Here is a 9,896-nt window from a genome sequence, read left to right as displayed (position 1 = left end):
AGCATTAAACATATGGATCCAAATCAGCCCCTAACGAAGAAACACATAAACTAGGGTTTAAGCTTCTGTCACTCTAGCAACCCATCATCTACTTATTACTTCCCAATGCCTTCATCTAGGCCCAAATAATGGTGAAGTGTCATGTAGTCGATGTTCACATAACACCACTAGAGGAAAAGACAACATACATCTCATCAAAATATTGAACGAATACCAAATTCACATGACTACTAATAGCAAGACTTCACCCATGTCCTCAAGAACAAACGTAACTACTCACAAAGCATATTCATGTTGATAATCAGAGGAGTAATAATATGCATTAAGGATCTGAACATATGATCTTCCACCAAATAAACCAATTAGCATCAACTACAAGGAGTAATCAACACTACTAGCAACCCACATGTACCAATTTGTTGTTTTGATACAAGATTGGATACAAGAGATGAACTAGGGTTTTTAGAGGAGATGGTGCTGGTGAAGATGTTGATGGAGATTGACCCCCCTCCCGATGAGAGGATCGTTAGTGATGATGTTGGTGATGATTTCCCCCTCCCGGAGGGAAGTGTCCCCGGCAGAACACCTCTGCCGGAGCCCTAGATTGGTTCCGCAAGGTTCCGCCTCGTGACGGCGGAGTTTCGTCCCGCAAGCTTGCCCATGATTTTTTCCAGGGTAAAAGCCCTCATATAGCAGAAGATGGATACCGGGGGCCACCAGGGGGCCCAGGAGACAGGGGCGCGCCCACCCCCACCCTCCTGGACAGGGTGTGGGCCCCCTGATGTATTTCTTCCGCTCAATAATTCTTATTAATTCCAAAAATAGGTTTCGTGGAGTTTCAGGATTTTTGGAGCAGTGTAGAATAGGTTTCCAATGTTTGCTCCTTTTCCACCCAGAATTCCAGCTGTCGGCATTCCCCCACTTCATGGTAAACCTTGTAAAATAAGAGAGAATAGCCATAAGTATTGAGATATAATGTGTAATAACAGCCCATAATGCAATAAATATTGATATAAAAGCATGATGCAAAATGGACGTATCAACCCTCAATCCAATGGTCAAGCTGAAAGAGCCAATCAGGAAATCTTGAAAGGCATCAAGCCCCGGCTTTTGGTTCCTCTGCAACAGACGCCGGGTTGCTGGGTTGAGGAATTACCTTTTGTCATATGGAGCATCAATACTACCCCCAACAGGTCTATGGGTTACATGCCTTTCTTCATGGTCTACGTAGCAGAGGCAGTTTTACCTAGTGACATCCGACATGACTCACCCCGTGTGGCGGCTTACATTGAAGCTGATAACGAACACGCTCGTCAGGATCCACTCGACCTGTTAGATGAAATGCGTGACCTGGCAGCAGCCCGCTCGGTGATTTACCAACAGGACCTGCGTCGTTATCACAGTCGCCGGGTTAAATCCAGAACCTTTCAGGAAGGTTAGTTGGTGCTTCGGCTCATCCAGGATCAAACTGATGCACACAAGTTATCCCCACCTTGGGAAGGGCCCTTTGTGGTCAATAAGAACTTGAACAACGGGTCATACTACCTTATCGATGTTCGAGAGCACAAAGACTCAAGTAAGTCGGAGGAAGAGACCCACCGGCCGTGGAATATCGCTCATCTTCGGCCTTACTACACTTGAGCCATCGGCTCTCATGATGTACATATTTAGACGATGTATATATTAGGATAAGTAATAATGTAGGACCTCTGTCCTTTTCATGCTCAAAGATCATATGTCTTCATCATTGTCATTTCAAATGACCAATTGGGGGCTGATCGTATTCGAATCTAGCTTAACCCCCTTGTTCCGGCTCATGATCGTATTCGAATCTAGCCGTTAAACTTCATGGTCACTAGGGGGCTTCCTATTCAAACATAGGTCATATTCGAACCAAAGAGAACATAGCTGTCGGTATCCTCTTGATCGGCACAATGCCAAGCTCACTAGGGGGCTTCTTAATCGTATTCGAATCATAGCTTAACCCCTTTTGGGTCCGACTTTGATCATATTCGAATCAGAGTCGTTAAAGAACTCTCAAGGTCATTAGGGGGCTTCCTATTCAAACATAGGTCATATTCGAACCAAAGAGAACATAGCTGTCAGTACCCTCTTGATCGGCGCAACGCCAAAGCCACTGGGGGCTACATGATCGTATTCGAGTCCTAGCTTAACCCCTTTGGAACGGTTTAGTGATCATATTCAAATCAGAAGCCTTGAATTTTTTCTTTCTGGTTTAAGTTTTATTTGAAAGCAGGCTTTGTTTTAACTTGAGATTTTTTGTTCAAAGATCTAAGTGTAAGTATGGTTTAAATTTAACCCGGCTTGATTTTGGATGATAAGTCGCCAACATATGAAAATCATTATATCTTTGGAACTATTGGTTTCCAAATATTGGGTTATCACCCTTACTGTTCGGGTCACATAAACCGGCAGTACAAATCCAAAGATCACGGGTATGATATTATAATTGTGTTTCAATATATTTCACAACAGACTTATCTATGACTCTGTTTCCATATTAATGGTTATATGTAAAGATATTATGACCCACCTTGTGGTAAGCCGCCAAGGGAACTTGTGATCTATTTCTGTGTGCAGGACGGTTCAGAGACTTGCTAAAGCATAAGGAAAACAGATGATAAGTATAATACGGGTGAATATAAGATGGCGGCTTAACAGTGTTGAGCACCAAACACGTGCACGATGGCACATCAACACAAAGTTATTTCTACCCTATTACATGACTCCCCTGGTCCAAAAGGTTAATATTGTTTTTCAGCAGATCACAGGTATGAGCCGCCTGGCGGATTAATTCTCATGTTGACCTGAAGCGTCTGGGCCAGTCCTCTCCGCTTCTTCGCCCTGATCCCTTTCCTGGAAGGTTGATGATGACCAATCAATGCCATTCAACGCTTCAAATTCAGCTTCATCATCAATTTAGTCCGGTCGGGTCAACTTCAGGGGCGAAGGTATGCTTACAGATTGGGGGGATCAGGCTGGTCACTTTATAATGTGGCATGGGAATTCTCCGGTTCTTCGCGTCATAACATGGCTGGTACTTGGTGAGATCTGCTTCATCAGCTATCAAGGTGGCCATGGGGCGTATCTCTTTCACACAAGTGGCGAAGTCTTCCTGTTCAAAGGGAGTGCCATCCTCCTTAAGACTTGGATAACCAATGGCGATGTCGCCCGGGTCTATCTCCGGTAGCCAAGCTTTGGCCCGACATAAGGCGGCCATGGCTCCGGCTCTTGAAGATGATCGCCTTAGTTCAGTGAATCACTAGGGCAGCACAGAGAGTTTCCTTAGCACATCTACCAGGAGTGTGGGCACTTCATTTGACAGGGCCACTGTGGCTAAGGCACGCTGAAACCCGGTGTAGAGTTGTTCCACCAGCGTGTAAACCGCCTTTAGATTGATCAGCATGTCTTGATTAAGATTTGAACTCCTGGGGCCTGCATAGCAATGTCAAGTGAGTTAATGACAATTTATATGATCATTAGAAAGATTCAAATATTTGACACTTGCAGAGCGACTTACCAAAGATTGCTGAGACCATCTGAGAGACATGGCGTTTTAAGCCGGATAATTCAACGGTCGCCTCTTCAAGAGCCGCCTCTACCTGCTCAGCTCGATTGATCAAAGCAATCTTTTCATCTGCCCAGGCCCTTTTCTCCATTTCAAAGTCTTTTTTCAGTTTCTCTTGTTCAGATATACTGAATTCAAACTTGGAGTTGGCTCTTTGGGTTTCCGTCTCTTGTGCTTCCAGGCGGTTCTTCAACTCAGATACTTCTGATTCAAGTTGACTGGTGGTGGCCTGTACAAATAACGGGTCAAAATCTTTACTGTTAGCATATAATATTAAAGTCCCAAGCCTTTTGCAAGCAACAACACTTGGCACTTGGGGGCTAATGTCTACCGAAGAATTTTATCTAGATGACGGTTCATGAGAGTAAGTCCCAAGTACTTTGCAAGCAAGAGCACTTGGGACTTGGGGGCTAATGCATATTGCTGTTAAACATTTTACAAGTATTTTATTTTTTTTCAAGCCTGTCAAGGACCAGCTCAAACGTGTCATTTAAGTTGGCCCTTGGGGGCTACGGAGTAAGCCAGTTTTCTTGCATGTTATCCAAATATATAACTAATGTTATTTAGCTTGTTTCTAAGTCTACATCATATTCATCATAAGCAATAGACTTGGGGGCTGGCATAGTAAGGATAAATTAGTACAGAGAAAGGATTGTACCTCAAACTTCTGGTGCATCTGCTTCATCATATCAATTTCAACGTCATGGCTGCTGTGTACTTGGCTTAGATAGCCAGAAAAAATTTCTCCAATACTCATGTGAGTATAATCAACAACATCAAACTTGGCCTTGTGACGTTCCAGGTGCTCTTCTTTGGCATAACACTTGGCCAGCACAGTTGGTCTTCCTGGTTCAGCAAAGCCGGTTCTGGTAATCTCGACATCAGCACTTTGTGGGTCGTCTGTCCTGGCCGGGCTAGGGACTTCTGGGTTTTCAGAGCCATCGGTGGCTTGTTCGGCAGGCGGGTCAGCAGTTGGTGTTGGTGTGTCAGTAGTTGGTTCAGGTGGCGGCTCATGAGAAGAGGCCTTGGTGCGACCGTCCCAAGTTTCGGCTCTTTCAAAATCGGCTCTTCGGTCGGCTTGTTCTTCTTTACTTTCTTGTTAGGCTTTGCTTTTCCACTACGTAAGATCAAAATATCAGTACTAATATAGAAAATTGAAATGAATATATGATAAGCAAGTCATCATTACACTGGAGCAGTCTTGAAAGCCGACAAATTGGATTGCATTTAGTCGCCGGAGGAAGGTGAAGTTTCCTGATAATTCGAGTCAGAAGAATTGAGTGGTTGGCGAGTGAGACCTGCCAAAGGATAAAAGGGATTTAAATCAGATGTGACCTTGTTCTGACACTTCCTTGGTGTATTCGGTAAGCCGGAGGAGAGTTCTGCATCCTTGCTGGTCCGGGTCTGCCTCCGGCTTTCGTGAATCTGTCGCTTCAAAAGAAATTGAGGATCTTGATAAGCTAAGGGATGTGAAAATCTTACTTTCCAGGTTACTCTTCGGATTTTCTGTCTTGGCAAAGGCTCGAAGCCGGAGGAAATGATAGTTACCTCTTCATCCTTTCCATGACTTGTTCCTGTGTCCTCCTGCTGATAATCAGTGTCAATAAGGTGGTTCAAAAAGGAGCTAAGAGAGTCAAGGGCTATCTTCTAGCCGAAGCAAGTCAGAGGCGGTGGCCTTCTTGCCCTTCTTCTTCGCAGCCTCTTTCCCGGCGACTCTCTTGGCCTGGCTTTCTTTGCAGCTTCATGATCATATTTAGCCTTCCAGAATTTATCACCAGCCTGTGAAAATCAGCAAAAGTATGAGTGTAGATAAAAACATCAAAGGATGAAGGTAATTTATTCAGATGGGCGGCTTACCACTGGAGCCGGGTTAGCTTCGCGAAAAGGGCTTAAGCCCACCTTACTGCAGTCTGCTAGGCTTTCATTTAGGAGAGACTTTGTCATGTCATTGACGACGTGGTCAAGAAAATCGTCAGAACTGTACCGCGGAGGGTCATCCTTCTTGCTAGAATATGTGCACATCAGACAAGGGCGGCGGCTCAATGGAATGATCTGCCAGGCGAGCCAAACCCGTACCAAGTTAATACCATTCAGCCCATTCCCCAGAAGAGGCTTGATTTTAGCCAGGGTGGGGGCGAGCGTCTTGCGTTCGGCGGCTGTTCTCTTATCAGGAAGTGGATGATTGGACTCAAGACGTAGAGCACGAAAGCTGGGCAGAAGATTCTCATTAGCTAGAGAAGTGTCTTGACAATAGAACCACGTCTGGTTCCAGTCTTTGGGATGACTTGGTGGGTTGTGATACGTCTCCAATGTATCTACTTTTCCAAACACTTTTGCCCTTGTTTTGGACTCTAACTTGCATGATTTGAATGAAACTAACCCGGACTGACGATGTTTTCAGCAGAACTACCATGATGTTGTTTTATGTGTAGAAAAGAAAAGTTCTCAGAATAACCTGCAAATCCACGGAGGGACTTTTCAGAATTAATAAGAACTTTTGGCGAAAGAATCAAGGCCAGGGGGCCCAGGGCCTGTCCACGAGACAGGGGGGCACCCCCCTAGGGCACGCCCCCCCCCCATCTCGTGGGGCCCCCGAACCTCCTCCGACCTCAACTCCAACTCCATATATACCGTCTTGTAGAGAAAAAATCAGAGAGAAAGTTTCATCGCGTTTTACGATACGGAGCCGCCGCCAAGCCCTAATCTCTCTCGGGAGGGTTGATCTGTAGTCCATTCGGGGCTCCGGAGAGTGGGATTTGTCGCCGTCGTCATCAACAACCATCCTCCATCACCAATTTCATGATGCTCACCGCCGTGTGTGAGTAATTCCATCGTTGGCTTGCTGGACGGTGATGGGTTGGATGAGATTTACCATGTAATCAAGTTAGTTTTGTTAGGGTTTGATCCCTAGTATCCACTATGTTCTGAGATTGATGTTGCTATGACTTTGCTATGCTTAATGCTTGTCACTAGGGCCCGAGTGCCATGATTTCAGATCTGAACCTATTATGTTTTCATCAATACATGTGTGTTCTTGATCCTATCTTGCAAGTCTACAGTCACCTATTATGTGTTATGATCGGACAACCCTGAAGTGACAATAATCGGGATACTTCTCGGTGATGACCATAGTTTGAGGAGTTCATGTATTCACTATGTGTTAATGCTTTGGTCCAGTACTCTATTGAAAGGAGGCCTTAATTTCCCTTAGTTTCCACTATGACCCCGCTGCCACGGGAGGGTGGGACAAAAGATGTCATGCAAGTTCTTTTCCATAAGCACGTGTGACTATTTACGGAATACATGCCTACATTACATTGATGAACTGGAGCTAGTTCTATATCACCCTATGTTATAACTATTGCATGAGGAATCGCATCCGGCATAATTATCTATCACTGATCCATTGCCTACGAGCTTTTCATATATTGTTCTTCGCTTATTTACTTTTCCGTTGCTACTATTACAACTACTACAAAAAAACCCAAAAACATTTATCTTTATTGTTGCTACTGTTACCATTATTATCATACCACTTTTGCTACTAAATACTTTGCTGCAGATACTAAGTTATCCAGGTGTGGTTGAATTGACAACTCAACTGCTAATACTCAAGAATATTCTTTGGCTCCCCTTGTGTCGAATCAATAAATTTGGGTTGAATACTCTACCCTCGAAAGTTGTTGCGATCCCCTGTACTTGTGGGTTATCAAGACTAATTTCTGGCGCCATTGCCGGGGAGCATAGCTCTATTCTCTGAGTCAGTTGGGATTTATATCTGTTGATCACTATGAAGAACTTGAAAGATGCTAAGACCAAGATTTTGCCCTCAACTACGAGGGGAGGTAAGGAACTGCCATCTAGCTCTGCATTAGATTCTCCTTCCGTTATTAGTAAGCTTGCGACACCTAAACCTGCTACTGCTATGAATTCTGATATGTCGCATGTTATCGATGATGCCACTTCTGCTTTGCATGATACTTATGATGAAACTACTTTTGTGCGTGATACTACTTTGCCATTAGGTGAATTTCTAGATGAACAACTTGCTAGAGTTAGGGGGAATGAAAATGTTGAAGAACCTATTATTGATGATAGTGATGATGAACGTTCCCCCAATGATTATGTTTTACCTGTTGTTCCTAAGGGTTATGTTATGAACAAAGAAGATGCTGAAGCTATTCTTGCTTGCAATGATAGATCTGATCTTAAGAAATTCTTAGCTAAATGGAAGCAGCAGTCTCTTAATGCTAGAATGAAACCTGATCCTACTTTTGCTACCTCACCTATCTGTGTTACTGATAAGGATTATGAATTCTCTGTTGATCCTCATATTATTACTTTAGTTGAATCTGATCCTTTTTATGGCCTTGAATCTGAAACTGTTGTGGCACATCGTACCAAGTTGAATGATATAGCCACCCTATTTACTCATGATGAGAAGTCTTGCTATTTATATATCCTTAAAATATTTCCGTTCTCATTAAAGGGTGATGCTAAGACTTGGTATAATTATCTTGCTCCTGGTTGTGTGCGTAGTCCCCCGGATATGATTTATTACTTCTCTGCTAAATATTTCCCTGCTCATAAGAAACAAGCTACCTTGCGGGAAATATATAACTTTGTGCAAATCAAAGAAGAGAGTCTCCCACAAGCTTTGGGAAGGCTTCTCCGGTTGCTTTATGCTTTTCCCGATCATCATCTTAAGAAAAAGGAAATACTTGATATCTTTTATAATGGACTAACCGATGCTTCCAAGGACCACTTGGATAGTTGTGCTGGTTGTGTTTTCAGGGAAAGAACAGTCGACGAAGCTGAAATATTATTGAATAATATGTTGACTAATGAAAATAATTGGACCCTTCCTGAGCCAGTTCCTGAAGTAATTCCTGAACCAATTGAGCCAACTCCTGAGCCTATTCCTAAACCCACTCCGAAGAAGAGAGGTGTTTTATTTCTCAGTCATGAAGATATGCAAGAGGCAAATAAATCAATGAAAGAAAAAGGTATTAAAGCTGAAGATGTTAAGAATTTACCTCCTATTGAAGAAATACATGGTCTGAATACACCGCCTGAAGAACTACATTGTCTTGATAACCCGACACAGGTAGTAAAGGTAAATTCTCTCTATAGATATGATAAAGTTGAAATACCCTCTACTAAATTTCATAGCCCATGCTTAGATGAATTTGATGACTTTATGGCTAGACAAGAAAGTTTTAATGCTTATGTTGGTAGAGAGTTAAAGAATAATGCTTTCGAGATAGGACGCGTAGGTGACAATCTGGCTAGAGTTAAAGATGAACTTCACCGCGTTAGCAAATATGCTTCTATGGTTGCTACTCAAGCTGAGCAAGTACTCAAAGCTCAAAACAATTTGCTTGATGAATTTAATAATAAATATGACTTTGCTATTAGAGTGGTTACTAGAATTGGTAGAATGACTCAGGAACCTTTGTATCCTGAAGGCCACCCTAAGAGAATCGAGCAAGATTCTCAGAGAAATAACCTAGATGTTCCTAGTTCTTCTAAGAAGAAGAAGAAAAAGAAGAATTATAGGACTTTGCAAACTTCTAGTGAACCTACTGTAGACACACCTGAGAATCCCAATGATATTTCTATTTCTAATGCTGAAACACAATCCGGAGATGAACATGTACCTAGTAATAATGTTAACGATAATGTTCATGTTGATGCTCAACCTAGTAATAACAATGATGTAGAGATTGAACCTATTGTTGATCTTGATAACCCACAATCAAGAAACCAACGTTATGATAAGAGAGATTTTGTTGCTAGGAAGCACGTTAAGGAAAAAGAACCATGGGTTCAGAAACCCATCCCCTTTCCTCCTAAACCATCCAAGTCAAAGGATGATGAGGATTTTGAGCGCTTTGCTGAAATGATTAGACCTATTTTCTTACGTATGCACTTAACTGATATGCTTAAAGTAAATCCTTATGCTAAATACATGAAGGATATCATCACAAATAAAAGAAAGATATCGGAAGCTGAAATTTCAACCATGCTTGCTAATTACACTTTTAAGGGTGGAATACCAAAGAAACTTGGAGATCCGGGTGTTCCAACTATACCATGCTCCATTAAAAGAAATTATGTTAGAACTGCTTTATGTGATCTTGGAGCCAGCGTTAGTGTTATGCCTCTCTCTTTATATCGTAAACTTGAATTGAATAAGTTGACACCTACTGAAATATCATTGCAAATGGCTGATAAATCAACTGCTATACCTATCGGTATTTGTGAGGATGTGCCTGTTGTGGTTGCAAATGTCACTATCTTAACA

Source organism: Triticum aestivum, chromosome 5B, assembly GCF_018294505.1.
Source record: "Triticum aestivum cultivar Chinese Spring chromosome 5B, IWGSC CS RefSeq v2.1, whole genome shotgun sequence".
In the NCBI taxonomy this organism is placed as follows: Eukaryota; Viridiplantae; Streptophyta; class Magnoliopsida; order Poales; family Poaceae; genus Triticum; species Triticum aestivum.
Note: the sequence above shows the minus strand (reverse complement) of the source record.